A 20,253-nucleotide genomic window follows, 5' to 3' on the forward strand; every position below is an offset into this window, starting at 1 on the left:
CACTAGCACAGTCACGCTCGCATTCGAACAATGAGTGGAGAGAAAGACAGCTAGCGTTTGTCATCCCTCATTTCTCGTGTTCTCAACCAGGACGACGTTCTTCTTTGCCCTGTTTGGAGGGAGGTCGCGTGCAGAGTCACATGGCAGCTGGCCTCACGTTTACCCACTCGGAGCTCGCCGCTCTGACTTGTCCTTCGCTCCCTCTGTGTTTTCCGGGTTTAATTTTCTTTCAATTCGATAATAATTTTTTTTTTTAGGGGGCGTTATGTTTCCCATAGATTCGGTGATTTTCGGTGTCAATTTTTGGTGTCCTACAGACTGTCGGTGTTTATCTGTGCATTGTGTCGAAGAGAGCAGGTCACCTCGGCGTGGGAGATTCCCCAACCTCCAGTGCACACGCGCACCTGGCCCGAATTCTCACTTGGAAACCGCCCAGGTGTGGATAAGAGGGGGGAAAATGAGAGATAACGGGTGTGGTCCCCTAAGAAAGAAGCAGCCTCGCTGACAGCTCAGCGTGGGCTGCGTTCCGGCTCAACGCACTATAAAGCTACAGATAAAGATTTCTTCCCGCGAAGCGAGAGTTCTATTTTTTTCTTTAATTTTATCATTTCATGACATTTCTAAGTAGGCGCTTGTCGGTTTTCTCGGATTTTGATAAAAACGAGATCGTGGGTAAGTAGACATTTTCGGAAAGTGCGCTCTATCTGGAGCCTGCCGGCAGAGGCCACCACAGGTGTGGGCACGGCTGCTGAGCGCGTGCTCATGGCGAGCTTCTACAGTTCTTCTGCAACGTGCATTCTTCGCCATCAAGATGGCCGCTCTTAGCAGCCTGTTATTTCGAGCTCGTTCTGAGCATGCGCTCTAAACAACGCCCTCAAATATGGCGTCGACTGAATACCCCCAATAGCGCAGACGATATGAGACAGGATGACCGTTCCAGTATACTTTGTCTTCTTCCGTGTATCATTGTCGGAATCGCCACCCCCCCCCCCCCCCCCCCTTTTTTCTCAGAAAAAAAAAAAATAAATAAAGAACGAATGAAAAAAAAAAAACGGGTTCCAGCATTCTATCCGCATCATTATGCCCCTCTCCCCGGTATAGTAACTTTAACTAAAGTGGAATATCCGAAAATGCAAGCTTGGTCGTGACAGGATGTCGGGAAGCCGAAAGCGAAACTTAGTGGCCAACTAGCAGTCAAGGTGCTTTGCGCGGCATTACATAAGGGGGGAAAATTAGTAACTTAAACGCCTCACTAATTAGCTAATGAGAAAGGAGTCTGACTCCTTTTTTATTACTGTTTTTCAGGCGAATACTAGTATAGACATCTGCGAACGTGGGTTCCCGACTGGTGCCCCATCCATTCAAGCGCATGCAGCATGCGAGTGAAGCTAGCTCTGGCAGGCTTGAACTTTCCCGTCCTTGCTCAGTGTTCCCACGAGCAAGAACATGGCGTTGGCCAGATGCCTTGTTTGCGACCGTCTATTGGCGACGTGCGCGACCGAAAGCGTCGCTGTGGTCGGCCTTCCACGATTGGCCGAACGCTGACTTATGACGTCAGAAAAGGATCTATCATCGACAAAAATAAGAGGAATGAAGGAACTTTAATTTTGACGATGTTTGTAGTGTTCCTTTGAGAGCGCAATGATTTCAGGCTTCCACCATGCTATTTACAAACACCATCGAACTTGTTGTTTGCAAGGTAATGACGTCACAAGGGGGAACCATAAAAGGGCGCCACCAAAACATCTCGCCGCTAATAGACCCAAGAGAACGGGATGTTAGCTATAGCGTGCGTGCAGCTGTGTTGGCGAATCTAATCTACGATATTATGAGAGAGAAAAAAAAAATAGAACGTAACCGATGCACTCCCGCGAGAGGGTCACGTGATCGCGAAATAACATGGTATATGTTATTTCGTTTCCATACTCACAAAGCCTGGCAGTTCGATGTCGAGGCCCTAGAGTGGGCCCGGTCGCAGATTTGGAGCGCGACGATATGGTAGCAGAGGTCATTTCTGGTATTCAGCGCACAGCTTCTGCAGTGGTGAGGACCCGAAACATGGTTTTCAAATCCGTCGAGAATAGAAACGGTAGCGCGAGGAACGCGAGGAGCACGAGCGGACATTCCATCGCTCGGGAGAAGTGCGTTTCAGCGTCTCGCCGCAGCGGGGCGCCCGTTACATGACTCTCCTCTCATCCATTGTCTGCCGCTCTACCTTTTCAATTTCGGCGGCCGCGCCTCGTGGTGGTCTGCCAGGCTTTTTCGGTATATACGAGACTATGGATATATTCACAGCCCTGCGTTGACTAGAATGGTTTGTAGCCTCTACTGCGGTTTGTCGGTCGTTAGCTGGAAACGGAGGCTAGTAGGTCCTGGGAGCGAAGTTGCGACAAGGGCGCACGCGGAGCGTTGCGACCCTCGTTTCATTGTCTTAATTTTTTTTTTTTTTTTATTTCAGCGAAAATTGTAAGCTTGTTTGCGCTTCTCGACGTTTGCCAGCTCCTGCTAACGTTCGCCAAGTTATCTCTTCTTTAATTGTCTCTAAAAAGAAAAAAAGAAAAAGGTCGCATACGCTTTCATTGACGTCGCAGCGGCGGGCATTCTCACGGTTTTGCTGTTGAGCGCATACATTCTACGACACCCTTTCCGCAACGCCGATTTCTGCGATTTAACATCAAGAAATCGCCGCCACCCGCGCGCTGTGCGCTGACGTCACGGGCAAGCCGTTATTGCGGGGCCTCTATATCCTGTTGTGGCAGGGAGTGTTTGCCGTCTTTCGCTTCGACAAAGCGGGAGAGGCGGCGTGAAATGGTGCCTCACTCGTGTAAGTGGAAAGATGAATGTCGGTACCATACAATCGAATGAAAATGAAATAAAAATGGGGTGTTTATGGCGCAACGTAAGAATAGTTCTCGTATGCTTTCACTACCGAGACTAAGTGTGAATGTGAATAAAATACGAGCTTTGTATTAAAAGAAAAAAGAACGAACTTGAACTGAGTGAATTAATCTTTTGCACACTACAGTGCGAAAATGCCTCGATGCCGTGTTCGCGCTAACTACGCGGGTTGTTGAGATTCAATGTCTGAATACTCTAAACGAAACATCTTGAGGATTCAATTGTTGCCTATATCGCATTAAAAAAGAAAAAGAAACGACAATCGCGTGGTAGGGGTCGCAATTTTGCGTGTCATGCTTGGCCGTAGCGCACCCATGTGCTAAGTTGAAAGCTCTCCTCCAGAGCGGGAATTTGCGCGAGGTTTTCTGATATAAAGCTGCGCCCATTATACATCGTCGTCACGAATGACCATTGATGAGGCGACGAATGACCGAGGGCAACTCAACGTTTAACGGGAGCGACCTTGTGCCCTAAACAAAATAGAAGGAGGATAACATCGCAGGCGTCGATTTCAAGCCTTCTCTATAGGAGCGAGCGAGACGGTTTTCCGTCTCGTTCGCTCCTATGGAAGGCTTGAAAGCTTAGGCTATTCAAGCGAGACGGTTTTCCGATTTTCTATAATTTTCTGCTGATATAAAAGAAGGAAAAAGGGCATGCAGGGCCGGGAATCGAACCTGAGCCATCTGCCTGTGAGCCCGACGCACTACCGACTCGGTTACGTGAGCGCTCGGCAATGTAATAGACTACGATATTCTGACGATATTTTTTTCACATTCGAGATGGATCGAAGATGCTTGAATATTTGGAAAAATAAAACATTTATGGACCGCTTTATATGTTTATTGTTTTTTAATGTCAACTCTCGTTTAGTTATTACCTTTAATTATATGGGTTTCATTCCTTCGATGGCGGAGTAAATATGTTACAGCAAATTAATACTAGATTAGCTGTAGCAGTAAATGCAAGCCTGAAAATACCGTGAACGTTTTCTGTTAACTTTTTTATCTTCTTTTTTAAGAAAACTTGTTTATCGTTTAGGGGCTGATGTTTGTTACGAAGTTGTTACGGAATGTCATTCTTGTTTATAATAAAACGACAAGAGCTTTGTTTTCTATCTAATTTAGGAACTGCAGTTTTATTACAACCATTAGAACTTGACGAAGCCGCCACTTTTTGTGCTCGGAATTATAATATTATTTCAGTGACTAAGCGACTTCTCACATTCTGGAAAGTTATATCGCTAAGATAATAAAAAAAATTTTCTGATAATTTTTTTTTAAATTTAATGAACATGAGTACGTGTCCAGAAAGGGAGAGAGTACAATCGTGTTGCTTGAAGGTTTCGCTGATATTGTGAACAAAACTCTCGGTCAAAATAACATTAGTTTCGTTTTGTTTTTAGATTTATCGAAGGTTTCTGATATAATTCACTACTCAAAATTGTTTGATTACTTATATGTGCATTAGGTTTCAGGGATATTTTGTTCAATTCTTTAGAAACTATTTACGAGATAGGACACAAACAGTAAAAATAAAACATAATCAAGGTAGCGCTGTAAAAATTATGTATGGTATTCCGCAGGGATCATTAGTGACTCCACTGTTATTTAATATATGGGTGATATCATCTCAAATCGTGCAAGAAAAAAATTAAATTTCTCAGGAAATATATGTCGGTGGAAACTGTGACTAGAACAAACCTGCAAATGAGAACTGCAGAACATTTTTCTTCTTTTTTTTTTTTTGTATTTGAGTTTTGGGCTGCGAAAGGGCGGAAGGCAGGTTGTCATTTTTGCAGTTTTCACGAGTGGCACATTTTGGAGTCTCGAACCTTTGACTCTTTTTTCACTAGAATTATAACTTTTCTTACTGCTTTAAGTCTTCGTACAAAAGGGTTAAACTTCTCCAGAAGTGTGAATTTTTTAAAATTTTATTTTAGAAAGTGTAAAAACAAAACAAATTGAATCTTGCATTTTTGGCATTAATGGACCAAGTTTGCACCGAGCTAGCTCTTTATGTACAATTATTTAAGGCACAAAAAACATGTCAAGTGAAAGCTTGTATCAAAGCCTATTTAAAAGTATGATATAGTTAATATAAATAATGCTAAGGATACAAAATTCAACGTCATAAAAAATACGTATTTTAAATTTTTTCCAATGCTTTATATGAAAAGATTTTTTTCGCGTGTTTTTATATATGAAATAAAATTTCTTTGACTTATATGGTCTCGCTATATTAAGGAGAGCGTTTGAAAAGAAGACATATTTGTAGAAAGAAGATTTGTGGTGCAAACTAACTAGTAAACGTTCATAAAAAAAAAAAGACAGGCAAAGGAAAGGACAAACGCAATGAAGTCTCATACTTCGTTGTGTTTGTCCCTTCTTTTTCCCCTGTCTCAGGAGTTCTTTTTTGAACGTTTACTGGTCAGTTTGCGCCACAACTCTTATTTCAGTAATTCTACCTAATGGAGGTTTTGAGTCACGTTCAGGCTCTTTAATTTGAGTCTTTATTGTGTTTGTCCCCTTTTTCGTGTCTTCTTTTTTTTTAAGTTATGGACATATTTGTATTTTTGTTATAAGATGAAAAGATATGGTCTGATGCCAAATCTTTTTCGTGATCATTTTATATATGGTTCGGACGTGACCATGGTATTTATGATATTTAAGCTCATGTACCAAAAATGAAGCACCACTGGTATGATTTAAAAAAGAAAAAAAGTGCATGTTCAGTTTACTGAAAAAGTCTCAATATTCATAACTTCAAATAAACTTATTGAAACTTTGTTTCTTTTTTTATTTAACAAGCATAAAAATTAAGTTTCACAAACCTTTGTCTCAGGCAATAAAAGGGCGAGATCAATTATTTTCAGAAACCCACCGGGCCGAGTGAGAAATTTTACTTCTTTCATGCGGCCGCGGATTTTCACGAATACTGGCGCGAGGCTCGTTCAAAACTTCTATACTTTCTTGTTTGAGGAAATAGCAAAAATACAGCTAAATGGGGGAAACGAATAACATTACATAGCATCTTTAGTATTATAAGCCCATAGTAACGCTTATTGTGATGAAAGAAAAAGTGCTTTTAAGTGAGGTTAACACTGCTCTTGAGGATACACATTTTTTTTCTTTTTGCACATCCTTGAAAGAGTTGTCTCTAATTTGAGCCTTCATCCACAAGTGGCAAGGTTGAACGTTTTTTCACTAGACTGAAAGAATTTTATTCTATTTTCATTGTGTTACGGTATTGGGCTAGGCATGCTGCTTCACTTGTGAGGGGTACAATTGTCTGGCAGGTTTTTTTCTTTTTTTTTGTCTCCTCGTGTATTCAATCCACACCCCCTTGATATATAGTCAGAATTTGAAGCTCTCTTTAGTTACACGGAAAAAGAAGCGCGTGCGCAGTGTGTTCTGCTCTTATTTTTGTTTTCATTGTCTGGCAGGGTCTTTTGTCTCCCCGTGTATGCAGTCCACAGCCTCTTGACCTATAGTCAGAATTTAAAGCTCTCTTTAGTTGTGGAGACGAAAAAAGCAACGTATTCCACTTACGCTTCTATTCGATGCTGAATTGTGCAGTGTTCAGAAGCCTGGATTATTCGCTTCTCGATATTGCGACGAGCCCATTTGCAACTTTCATCTGTAGGGGTGCCCGCTGGCGCCTATCAAAATAGCCAACTACAGATGTGGAAACAAATAATGAAGGTTTACAGAAAAAAAAAAAAAAAAATCAAGGAATGAATTTCTACGTTGCCACTTCGCAGACGATGCACGCGTAGAGAGAAGTGGTGCCGACAGATGGCGTGCGCCGCGTCGAGGGAGCGCCGTCTGATTCGGGTTGATAGCAGACGATCTCGCAAAAGAACCCGAATTGTCCGGCGCTCCCTCGACGCGGCTTACGCCATCTGTCGGCACCACTTCTTTCTACGCGTGCATCATCTGCGATGTGGCGGCGTAATAGCTCAGAACATTTTTTTTAATATTTTTTTTGAACGAGCTAAGTTCTTTTTTTTTTTTTTTTAGTTTTTAACTGTAAACTTTTACCAACTGCTTGCACCTCTGTAGTAAATTGCAGGGCGTTGCGTCCAGAAACAGATTTTAGGGGCGAAGCTCCTTAGGGTCTAGCCTTGTCCGTCCGGCGTCCGTGCTCACATCGATCTTGCTGGTGCTCGTGAGCTCACGTGCTCACGAGAACGTGAGCACGTGCCTCACGTGCTCGTGTAGAGCTAAATAAAGAATGATGAAAAAAAAAAAATGTTTGCGCAGTCGACAGGATTCGAACCTGTGCGGGGAGACCCCAATGGATTTCTAGTCCATCGCCTTAACCACTCGGCCACGACTGCGGGACGAGGAAGGGGCTCTGAGATGTGGTAGTAACTCAAGAGCTGGGGATGTCATGGATGAAACGTTGCATGTAGCCGCTCAACGTCTATACAGGAGAGGGCGCTACGGTCAAATGCGTTTATAATCGTGTTAAACTTTGCATGCATTGGCTCAACGTTTATAGACGAGAGGGCGCTGCAGTCAAATGCTCAAATGCGCATATAATCACGTTCTATACCACACATTCTCTTTCTGACATGGATGAAAACGAACGAAAGACTCGGCATGCTGCGGCTCAGCGTCTACGCAGACAAGCGCCACAAGGGCTTCGCCCCAATCAACATCATTCACCACGTGGAGATGCGGTCATTTTTGCGAGTCGTCTGTCTAACGTGTCGTAGAAATGTGAGTTTACATGCCGTAAAAATCTAGAAAAAAAGTAGAAAGAAACACATGCATGATAATACTGTCAAAGAGCGGGATGCACAAAATGTCTTTAGCGCAAACCATCAATTTTCCCGCGAAATTTAGCGGGGAAATTGACGTCAAATGACGGGATCGCGTGCCGTGGTTATGCTTTAGCAGGTAAATTGACGTCACGTGACAATAAGTGTCCCGCTTCCTTTAGCGAGGAAATCGACTTGACGGTCCCTCGTAACGCTCCTTCGTAATAATTATTAACGGCGCAAAAAAAAAAAAAAAAAAAAGACTCAGGAAAGATTTACGTATAGTTCAAGGGGCACCAAATCACTTCTGCGATAATCTATTTATGGTCATCATAACTCAGTCTATGTGCTGTAAGTATTCTAAATACATAGTACATCTATGTTAGCCCCTAGAACATGGCGTGGCGCCACCTGACGGGCCTATCGTCGTCACGTAAAATGGGGGAATCACGTGACCGTTTCCTGCACTCTGCGTCAAGGGTGTAGTGTCTCGGTCTTCTCTTTTTTTATATATACTACGGGTGTTTAAGGCTTCTTTTAACACGATGTTTCGTTTCACTACTCGACCCAGTCAAGTTCCTGAATCGGCTACCGTACGAATGCTTCCGGGGAGCGGGTTGCAGGCGAGCAGGGAAACGGTCGCTTCATGGAAGCGCGGCGGCGTCAACTTGAGGGTACGGGCCAGCTTGTCGTCGTTCTCGGCGGAGCTGTCTCGCGCGCCGCAATGGATGCTTACGAAGTGTGACCTACCGTTGAAGGTAGGCGAATTTTCGTTTAAACTACTGTTCGACCGGGCACTTCGTTTCAACTGTCTACCCCTTTTCAGTTGTGCTGTCTGTGAGCAGCATAAATGCAGTCGTGGACAAGGCCCACGAAACATCTCGGCTGTTGTTTGAGGGCGAAAGTGTTCTTGAAGCGGACCCACGTGTTCTCCTGTAGTATCAAGAAGTTGGATACGGATTGCTACACGTTTATTGGATTCGTTCTCCAAACGTCGGCACTCGCTTTGTAGCCGCACGAGCTGGAGATAACACTGAATGGAAGAAACGTCGGTGACACATCGTGCTCCTGCAAAGCATGGGTGAAAGAACATGCTGTGCATCGTTACTTAGTTGGGTGGTATGTACCCAGCGGCCGGCGTGCTGTGAAATTGATCGAGGAGCTCGTTCTCTTTGGACTGGTAGCCTCGCTTAATATGTAACACAGGTGACTTCAACTTAATATTTCGTAACGTAACTTAACGTAAGAAAATGGGGCAGTGTGAATGAGTAGTATCAGCAGATTGCGATTTGGGACGAATGGTGAAGTGCGGCGCCTTTTTTTTTTTTTTTTTTTTTTTTCAAATATAATCGGTTGTGTTTCCTTGTTCTCGTGGGTCAGAAATAACGAAAAAAAGAAAATATCGTGGCTCAGTGGTAACGTGCTCGTTTCCCCAGTCGCGAGTCGCACGGTCGATATATATATATATATATATATATATATATATATATATATACCGGGTGTTTCTGCGAAGACTTTCAAAAATCCTAAAAATTAAAGCGTCAAAAAAAAAAAAAAAGCTTTTTTCGGGAACAAATTACCAGCCACGGCGGACGTCAGGAATTGCCAAAAACATGGTAATTAGCCAACTGATTATTTAAAATTTGTTAATTAACTTTTTAATTAGTGGAAATAGACATATGGTTCTAATTAGAAAGTTGCTGAGCGTTATCGAAAACCACTAAATCAGTCATTTTCAAAAAGACTTTCGGCGCTTGAGAAGAGTGGTAGCGCACTAAAATTACCACTCGTGGAGCAGGTACAAGGCTGGGGCTAGATAAGAGACGGAAAAATCGCGCGGGCGCCTTATTGCAACCGCTAGCTTTGTACCTGCTCAAAGAGCGGTAACTTTAGTGCACTACTACGCTTCTCACGCGCTCAAAGTCTTTCTGAAAACGACTGATCTAGTGGTTTTCAATAACGTTCAGCAACTTTCTAATTGGAACCATATGTTTATTTCCCCTAACTAAAAAGTTAATTAACAAATTTTAATTAATTAGCTGGCTGATTAGTATGTTTTGGCAATCCCTGACGTCCGCCGTGGCTGGTTGTTTGTTTCCGAAGACAGTTTCTTCTTTTTTCAAACGCCCCAATTTTTAGGATTTTTTAAAGTCTTCGCAGAAACACCCGGTATATATAGATATAAAACAAAATTGAAAAAAAAATTGCTAGATCACGCGGAGAATGGGGCATTTGTATCCGTGCAAATCTAGCACAGGATTTGTAACTTTTCTGCGATGTCGGAATTTTAGAGCGACATACATTAAAAATTGTTGATCATATTTAATTTCATAAACTAATACCGGATCATTCAAGGGCCAGTGACAGCTGTTTATGTACAGCATTGCTGTTTTTCTTTCTCCTGTAAAAAAAAAAAAATATATATATATATATATATATATATATATATATATATATATATATATATATATATATATATATATATTATGCAAATAAACTTGTAGCTAGGTATATTAGAGTTGTAGAAGTTGTAGAATTGTTTTCTTTAAGGCCCCTACAAGATAAGCAGATGGGTTGCAAAAAGAAAAATACTACATGCTGATACGAGTGCAGCTACTTGTATCAGCAACCTTTAAATTAGAATAAACGGAGCCACATAACATTCTCACATTTATGCAGCTGCTGGTTGCGTAAATACCACTAAGCTGTGAGTGATGTTCGCATTAAAATAGTCAGTGAAATTATATCTTTTTTTACCCTCTGTAAATTACTCTTTCAAGCCTATTAGCACTCAGCTCTACTTACATTGCGTGCTGCCAACTTGTACACACACTTTTAACCCCGTTGTTCAAATGATAATGAAGCTGTATGAGAAAGATACTGCAATGCAGGGTGAGACTGTTCACCTTTTATGAATCATATCGGAATGCTTCTCCTTGGGGTAGATGTGGAAGCTGATGTTTGGGTCGGTCGCGTAACTGTTGCATCGGGGCACCGAAGAGTACTTTACCATTGCTCATCAGAATTCAAGAACTCGTCAGAATTCAAACGCAGAAAAAATGCGAAAGTACTGAGCGAACGATTTCCGAAGACCCCGACCAAAGCAAGGCAGAATAGCTGGCCTTATCACGTGATCCCCCATCCTACGTCACGGTCCAGCGATCGCAGCGCTCCAATCGGTCCCGCTCGGGGCCAGGGTGTTCCACATGGTGTTGTGCGGAACGGCGTTCCTGGAACGCGTTGCTTGTAGGGCGAACGAGGGAACGCCGCCGTTCTATTTTGCATAAATGGAACTGGAACAGGAACTCGTTACATTTATACTGGAACGATAAAAAGAACGGCGTTCCTTTTTTTTTTTTCGTCCTGTGGGGTAATTTTTATTTTATTTCTAAGAAGGAAATTCAAAAAGTATAAAATCGTTAACTTTACGAAGATCAGGATCTCGTTAACCTTTTAGTTACTTATCTAAGGGTTAATTTTTTATGGTCCTCGCTTGATAAGAGTCGGGTTCAGGAGAGCTAGTGGATATCGATTGTTTTTTCAGTGCCCGAGACTGCGCTACAAAAAACGAGCCTTTTAGTCGAAGGAAAAAGACAGAACGAGGGATGCTTCAAACTCGGCTACTTTCTTTGCTTCCACGAACCCTCATACACCCAGAAATCTAAAGCTGTAAACCCTAACCCCGTTTGGTATGAACATTTCAAAAGGAAACCTATATAGGTTGTTGCAAGTTTTTAGTTTTTAATCTTTTTGTATACTACGGGCAAACCACCTCCCTCATCGCAGAGGAGAGCGGGGGAGAGAGAAAGCTCTTTGAGGGGAGAACTAAAAACATTGGGATGTGGGGAGGACGTCGCCCGCTAACTTCCCTATTTATTTTTTTTCGGGGCGGGGGGTGAGTTCGAGCTGGGAGGCGTTTTAAAGGCCGACGACCAGACTCAAGATTCTGCAAGGCAGAATATCCTCCTCTCCATGGGGGAGGAGGAAACAGGCAACGGTGGACAGGGTAGAAGGGGGAGAGGAGGAAGCGAGGGAAAACTGGAAAGCGCGAACTGGTTGATCGGTCTTTAAGGGGTGAATGTGTGAGGTTGTTGTAAAACGCTCGTGCGATGTAGGGTTTGGATGTAGCGTCTGACTGGCCCGCCACAATCATGAATATGGTTAAAAACCGGGATTTTAAAGGTGAATATATCTACAAATAAAACCCTGCTTTCGTTTGTTTTCTTTTCCTGGTGCCCTTCCATCACGTCATTCAAAGGCGTACGTTCTTAATGAGATAGATAAAAAGAAAAGAACTTCTAAATGACTAAATATGGTAAGCAACTAAATACAAATATAACTGTACGTTTCATTTTTTTAACTGTAACGGGAACGAGTTCTTTTTTTAGACGTAACTTGTAACGAGAACGCGTTCAAAAAATCAGAAGGAACGATCGAGAAACGATCTTTCGTTCCTTTTTTTTTTTTTTTGAGGAACGCGTACAACACTGGTTCCACGTAACTTTAGCCAAGCTTTAAAAATATTTTGGTGTATCTTAGGAAGATGATACCAAGGTTGTTTATTGTTTGGAGCAAGTTAGGCTATTTTTTTATTCTGCCCAATTACCTGTTTAATTCAGGTTAGTTAATTAGCTTTTGAAATAATCAATTTAGAGCATAATTTCAATGACAAAGTTGCAGAGCGTGCTCAGAAACATTCAATTCAGTGGTTTCTATCAAGAAACCTTAACACGGTTCTTTTGTCTGGAACTAAAAAAACAACAAAAAAACACGCTAATTATGAAAAAGAAAAATAATAATAAAAAAAAAACGTGAATCTGTCAGCAGTAATTTATCCAGCATGCGGTCCTAGTTTATTCTAGTTTATTCGACCCACGGCTGAGAGCGCTGCAATACAAGGCACGCAAGCACCAAATCACGTGTTTTTTTTTTTTCGTAATTGGTGGGCTTTTTTTTTTTGTAAAGTTGAGAAAAAAAGAACGGTGTTGAGGTTTTTTGGTAAACACCACTGAGTTGGATGTTTCTGAGGACGCTATACAACTTTGTCATTGGAACTTTTTCTCCAAGTTGAATATTTCAAAAGTTCATCAATTAATCTTAATTAGGTAATTGAGAAAAATAAAAAAAGGTAGCCTGACTTGCTCCATACAAGCTGCGGCTAGCGAGCCGCATGCGGCTCTTTGCGTGTTAAAGTGCGGCTCGCGGCACCGTCCCCTAACCCCCCCCCCCCCCCACACACACACACACACACATACCCATTCCCCCGCCTTCCTCCCGGTCCCCAAAAAGAGAAATGAAACGCGTTTTAAATCGAAAGACAGGTTGTTGTTTGGTAGTCTTGTGCTACTGCTATCTTACGTACAGTTAAGGCCCGTTCAGTCTTGCGACTGAGTACGACCGAGAGAGACCAGACCGGTTTTGAAGCCTCTTGCGATCTCTTAGGACCAGCTCGGCAGCATCGCATCCGGTCCTAAGAAGTCGCAAGAGGCTTAAAAACCGGTCTCGTCTCTCTCGGTCTTAAGGCCCGTTCACACTCTTGCGACCGAGTACGACTGAGAGAGACAAGATCTTTTAAAACTTCTTAAATGTTTTTAAAATGAGGGAACACACTGGCATTGCGGCGCCATCTATGCGGTGACCCTGGAACTGCATTTCACAAGGGCGAAGGTTTTGCGGGATTTCCGAGGTCAAATGCGCGTAATACGCCTCGCAAGTGGCCTCATTTTCGTCTTCTGCGCATGAGAAAGGAAGTAGCGGTGACGTCAAAACGCCGAGCCCTGATTGGCTGATTGCGACCCCCTATCTCAGCGTCGTCTGCTCCTTTGGAACGTTGTCTGCACGCAACATCGTCTGCGTCTGTGTAAGCTTTTATGCGACTTTCGGAAGTGCAGGTCTTTACGAGCGAGCTTGACTTCGCCTTTCAGAGAGGGCAGAGAAATAACTCGAGCGGTACGTTGTTTTTGTCTAACAACTAGCAGACGCGCATCAAGGAGTGAAGTGAAAGGACTCACTGGCGAGGTGTCCCGAGGCGCCGAGGTTTGCTTGCTAAGAACCGAGAGGTGGGCGTGTTAGTGTCCGCAAGTTCCCTCCCAAATACGTTTTCCCTCCTTTCGTGCATGTGCGGCGAGACCCCTCACTCTTTGACGGCGTCGGCGGGTTGGCGCAGTTAACGTCGTCTGCTTTACGTCTGCTAGTCAAAGCGATGGCTGCTTTACCTTTCCTGCCTCTGTCGGAGATTCACTGCTTTTTCACCGGCGAGAGTCACCGTTGCCTCGGGAAACAAGGAGATAACAAGAGGAAGAAATTGACCTCTTAATCTAAAATTGAGGTCAGTGATCAAAGTATAATACGGGAAGGGTTCACAAGGGTCGCGCGGGCATATTCCATTCAGCACGCCAGCCGGTCGTGGGCAGACGGTCGCCGAGTCGCGGAGTGCCTGCTAGGCCTAACTGCCGCGCTCACTTGGTCGCGTTCGGTGGAATCGTGGCCGTTGGAGCTTTTCCCGGGTGTTGTGGATCCAGCGTCCTTGTTTGTCGTGGTCTGTTTAAAGTACGTTTTACTTTTTTCTTGCTGCTTGAAGTCGGGACGCGTCAGAAGCGCACGTAGAAAAATAAACGTTCGCGGGTCGTCGCGACCGCGACGCTGTCGGCCATGCTGATCTGATCGTAAGAAGTGCGTAAGACAGCTTCGGAGCTGCCGTAGGATTTCGTCGTAACCTGCGCAAGACTTACGAAAATTTCGTTTCGTGGATACGAATTTGTTCTTAAGTTTTGTGTTACGCACATTTTTGGCGTAAGATTGTTTTTGTGAATCTGGGCTCTGCACTTTCGAAAGTCGCAGGAAAGGTAAGACAGACGCAGACGACGTTGCGAGCAGATGACGTTGCAAAGGAGCAGACGACGCTCAGATAGGGGGTCGCGATCAGCCAATGAGGGCTCGGCGTTCTGACGTCACCGCTACCCCCTGCGCAAGGAGCAGACGAACTTGCTCTCCGCATACCCATAGAAAGGCTCGTTTATAAAACTGACAGAAGATTTTCGAGCCAAGAAAGAAAGGATAATGCGCGAGAAATAAAAAAAAAAAAATATGCCGGACCGCCGAGTTTACACTGCTTCCGAATAGATGGCGCCAGTGTGTTCTCTGGTTTATGAAGTTTTAAGGAACCCAGGTTTAAGAGGTCGCAAGAGTGTGAACGGGCCTTTACTCGGTCGCAAGAGTTTCGTTGATTTCTCCAAGCAAACGTCCCCCCCCTCTCCGGGGCTCTTGAAAGTTTCGTGGTTTCGTTTGCCGCTCTTGGGCCGGGTCAGCCTGACCATTCCACTAGGGAGAGTGGAGAGAGAAAAAATGCCCTCTCCCTCTCACCCCGCGGGTCGTCTGCTCCGCCGAGTGGGCTGTACCTAATATCCGGCTGGCGCAGAAACTCGGTTTAAAATCGCATAATTTTAGAAATTTCAAACGCAGATGCGCGAATTTTGATATGCAAGTTGTCGTGTAACGCTATGCTCGATAAAAGGACTAACCGGGTACAATTGCGCTGTTAATTGCGTGCAAATAAAGAAAAGAAATGCGTCAAATGTGTCCGAGTGGCCGGTCTCTCCGGCGAAAAGTAAATCCGGTTGCTGTAGCTTTTTCCTGTAGAAAGTTCGTGCTGGGTACAGGCCTTTAGCGACAATGAGTGGGAGTTTCGAATATTAAATAGAAACGTGCTCTTCTGGCGCAATACACGCAGTACTTGAGTTGCCGGCTGACTCCACTGCTATTCAAGTATGGGAACTATGATACGCTAGTTGATCATTTTCTGAAATAAAACAACACGACGCTATAGAATGATTTTGGAGTAGCCGAAGATATGCTAAGAACGCGAACCACTTCACAACGACAGCCACGAGCGAGAGTTTGATGTTCGGTACGGCCCGCCGGTACAGCCCAAAGATGGAGAACGGCAACCTCACGGTTTGTCGTCTGCTAGCGGAATCGGGCGCGTGCCTTCTCTCTCTTATTTTATCCCGCCGAACCTGCTGAACTTACCGGATGTCTGGAGAGGGCGCTGCGGCCGAACAAAATGGCGCCGCCCTGAGGGCCCTAAATGGAATGGTGTGCCAATCAGACGCCTTTCGTTATCAGACGGCCGCCATAAATAAGAATGTCGTTTTCTTTTTTGGGTTTTTTGTTTGTTTTGGGGTTTGGGACAGGGGGGGGGGGGGCGGTGTAAGTTCGTTCAGTGAAACGCTTATACGTCCGCGTATTTATAAAATCTTAGCTCAATACGTGCACAAACCGATTTTTACGGCCCCTTATTTCAAACAGTACAAGTTTCCTAAACTTACTTGAAGTATAGTGTTTTAAATACAATGTGCAGCTGTCCTCCCGTATTTCTTTTTCCTGAATGAAGTTTTACGTTTTGTTTTCGTGGGAACGTGCGTGCATATTGTAGAAGTCAGTGCTAAACGAGCTGAAGAAATTTAGAATAGATAATTCTTTAAAAAGAAATAAATATTCTATATAAACATGTTACCTCCCATAGAATACAGGTAGTGGTATTTCTGTAATTACATCTGTGAATACGTTGTGTTGGCACAAACGTATGTTCGGGGCACTACTTAATATTACTATATTTGGTATGCCGGGGACAGGTGACTTGCGGTGACTTCACACGCGATCGAAAGCGGTTAAGCGTTAATCGTGAAAATATGGTATCGTCGCGACCGCATAAGTTGCGGCGAGTATAGGTGCTGTGTAAATACAGTCTTCTTTTTTTTTTTTCTATACATATTTCGAGTTTTTTTTTTTTTTTTTTTTTTTTTTTTGTAAAGCTGCCACGTGTGGCGACAATTATATATATTTTTTCTATGCGCCTGCCCTTAGCGAACTTTCGATTGTTTCAAACTGCCAGCTGCTTCCGCTTGGCAGCCAACGTGAATTTGCCATATCTGCTACCGCTGCAAGCATTCCATTGTTTACCTCTCTTTTATTTCACGGCAAAGTTGTCGGAAAGTCTGCGCTGTATGTACATTTCGAGACGTTCGCCTTTTAGTACAACCCACGCTCAGTTTGTTTTAACCATCCGGATTCATTTGCTAGCCGGGGGAGCTTCACTCTCAGTTCCGCAAACACGTCACGATAGGTAAACTGAATGCTTCTTGTCTGCGCAAGATGGCGACGTGGACCGGACGCTATGTGCGAAGCCGGAGCGTCAGATATCGCTCCAACAGCAGCGCAATAATGACGTCAAGCACGCAAGTCGACGGATGTCATCTGGCGCCCGATGTTATGCTGAGATAAATAATGCAGCGCCATGATGCTTTCTCTTTTATACTATACGACTTTGCTCTGGAACCACTTTACCGGATATTGCCTTTGTATTAAAAAAAATGTATGTCAACCTAACGTTCACCATCGTGTAATAAGTCTAAAGCCATCCTGGCGTCTATCGACATTGCCAGCTGTTTTCTGCCAGTATGGGTACTATTTGGTTATTTCTTTTTTTAATGCGTAGAGGTTCGTGGTACTCACTGCACAGTTCACGCTCTACGGCTCGCCGCCTAAAGGAACGAAAGCTGGCTCTGCAATCTTGTGACGTCGTCAGTTTAAATCGTTTCCAACGGATTCTGTCTGTATTTGCGTTGTACTGACGGGGGAAAAATGAAATACCAACAGAGGAGCCCGTGGCTCGCGGTACAGGCTGCGCCGCCTGGTAGTGAGCCGGTTTCCACACGAAAGTTTCGAATTTTTTGGATACAAATAATTTAGAAAGTTTATCTTATATATTTAAAAAAATTGATGATTAATGTTTACACGACATCACAGCGAGGAATAGGTCCTTTTAATACTCTTCGTTAGTAATGTGAACCAGTGAAGCAATATACACCCAGCAAATATTGCACTTTTCCTCCGCCAGGTTGTGTCAGCTGGTTATCAAATTTTCGCGCTTGCGCACAAAAGTCAGAGTTCGAAAAATTGTCACTTCGCCACATAGTGAGAACTTGGCACCATGCGTATAAGCCAACGTTATTAGATTAGCTCAGTTACTACGGCACTGCTCATAGGCGCCTGCATGCACGAGCAGTACCCCCCCCCCCCCCCCCCCCCTCACTCCACCACGACTCGACTCCATTCTTTTGACGCGCCGGACGGCTGCTATGGTAACTGCAGTGTTTTCTATTGAGTACGTATACGTTTCGAAGCGCAGCGTCTAGATGGCGTTCCGCTGTATTCTACGGAACAGACAGGTATGAAACGAATATCTAGATGGCGCCTCAAACGACGGGAGGCGCACTGAGGTAAGGAGGGGTACCCCCTTCTGCGGGAGTTCCACAACTGGGGTAATGTACTGGATGATTCAAGGAACGGCCAGACTCTTTAAATCGACCGCAAAATTCGGTTTAACCTATCGCGCTACGACTTTGTGCAGCGTTTCCCACAGATGGTGCATTTTTTTTTTTGTAAAATTTGCAAAGAGCGAACTTACCCGAGGAAAAAGTAAAGAAAGAAAAAGGCTTAGCTCCTATGGAAACGCAGCGAAGCCACCGGTCTTCAAACAACACGGCGCCGTTTCGCACGGGAGACAAGAGATGGCGCAAGCGGTCGCTACGCCAACTGCCGCCAACGAACGAGCATACGGCGCCCGGAGCCGACGTCTTTAGCAGACGATCTTTTCGACTCAAATGCGGCGCGCGTTCCGCAGGCGGCGACAGTCGCAGAAACAAAAAAACAGGCGCGGTAACCACAATGTACTGCAAAACAGACGACGTAAGTACGACGAAAAACAAAAAAAAAAGTCAAAATAACTCGACAAATTATTTTAGAGCGCAGCTCTTAGGGGCCCGTTCCCGGCTTGAGCGGCGTCGCCGTCGGCGTCGCCGTTGGCGTCGCCGTTGCCGTCGGCGTCGGCGTAACCAAGGTCATCCCAAGGTCACGTGACCCCCAAGGTCACGTGACCCCTCCCAAGGTCATCTCAAGGTCACGTGACCCCCTGAAGGTCACGTGACCCCTTCCAAGGTCATCTCAAGGTCACGTGACCCCAAGATGACCCCACGTGACCCTTTGAAGGTCACGTGACCCCCAAGTCACGTGACCCCTCTGAGGTCACGTGTCCCCCGAGGTCACGTGGTCGCCTCCCCAAGGTCACGTGACCCCCAAGGTCACGTGACCCCTTCCAAGATCATCTCAAGGTCACGTGACCCCCAGGTCACGTGACCCCTCTGAGGTCACGTGACCCCCCGAGGTCACGTGACCCTCCAGGTCACGTGACCCCCAAGGTCACGTGGGGGTCACCTTTGGGGTCACGTGGCCTTGAGGTCACCCCCAGGTCACGCCTCCCCGAGGTCACGTGACCCCCTCCCCGAAGTCACGTGACACCCCCCCCCCCCCCCGGAGCATATTAAAGAATGAGGGGAAGAGGAGGAGAAGGGGGAGGGGTCTACCCTCCCCTCAGTACCCTTCACTCCTCCTCCTCAAGAGCTGCGCTCCAATTCGGCGTTACAGGGATTTGTAAACGGCTTTCACTTTTAGTGCTGCGCGCATTGTGCCTTGATATAACGGGTGTTTGCGAGAGATCCGAACCCAACTTTTCGCACCGCAAAAATAAACTAGACATCTCGGGGAGCTCAAACTCATTCAGAATGTAGCCCCAGCCGTTGGAGCAACATGCCAAAGTTTCAGCACCAACCGTTATCTCATTTAAAAGTTACAAGTGATGTTTCAAAATTTCAATCGAAAGATGGGCCCATTTTCGCCCACTTTCGGTTTCTGGCGCCGTAGAGCTCCATGTATTCGAGAGCTCCGTGGGCCGCCATTTTTTAAATCGATTATGTGTCCTCATTGTGTTTTATTAGTAGCGATGATAAAATAATGCATTTGAAACTGATATCAGAAAAGCTCGCGCTGCTTTTGAGTCGAAAAGATCGTCTGTTAAAGACGCTGGCTCTCGGCGGTGTATGCTCGTTCACTGGCGGCAGTTGGCGTCGCGACCGCTTGCGCCATCTCTTGTCTCCCGTGCGAAACAGCGCCATATCGTTTGAAGACCGATCACTTCGCTGCGTTTCCATAGGATCTAAGCCTTTTTCTTTCTTTACTTTTTCCTCGGGCAAATCCGCTCTTTGAAAATTTTACAAAAAGTTGTGAATGCGTTGGGTTGTGAATGCGAAAGCATGCTTGTTCCTCCGCATCGGCCCTAATTGCGTCGGCCGATCGCGTGCTCTCCCAGGTCTCCTTGCGGCTCTAACGGACACGCAGGCGCCATGGGGTGGCGGTCGTTGAAACTGAGGCGCAGCGGCCAACGGAAGCCTCGTAGACGCGCGCCAGCCAATGGGACCGAAACCGAAATCCATCACCTTTAGTTTGCTCTTTTGGGATCGGGTAAACTAGGTGCCGCTTGGCTGAGCTTCTAGCGTGGTTTCACAGCTGAGAGCTGGCTTCATTTGGAGAAAGGATTTAAGGTGCCGTTTGGCGCTGCTTCAAAGCTGATGACGTGGACTCGCTCCATGGGGCAGTTAATGCTTTCGCATCAACACTTTGGGATGACGTGTCGTTGATGAAGTGAGTATAGGAGGGAGCTTGCGGCGACATAAGAGCGCCGAACTCTGGTTGTC

At 45.0% G+C, this 20,253-nt stretch overlaps 1 protein-coding gene and 1 non-coding gene across 2 annotated transcripts in view; one reads left to right on the plus strand and one right to left on the minus strand.

Annotated features, from left to right (window-relative positions):
- Positions 1 to 20,253, plus strand: part of LOC8042779 (alpha-1,3-mannosyl-glycoprotein 4-beta-N-acetylglucosaminyltransferase B) — a 129,153-nt gene that overhangs the window by 43,612 nt on the left and 65,288 nt on the right. The gene's annotated exons all lie outside the window — the stretch shown is intronic.
- Positions 7,156 to 7,237, minus strand: Trnas-aga. Its single transcript has one exon. It is a non-coding gene; the product is annotated as a tRNA-Ser (tRNA).

Source organism: Ixodes scapularis, unplaced genomic scaffold (assembly GCF_016920785.2).
Source record: "Ixodes scapularis isolate PalLabHiFi unplaced genomic scaffold, ASM1692078v2 PGA_scaffold13__105_contigs__length_92229423, whole genome shotgun sequence".
Classification (NCBI taxonomy): Eukaryota; Metazoa; Arthropoda; class Arachnida; order Ixodida; family Ixodidae; genus Ixodes; species Ixodes scapularis.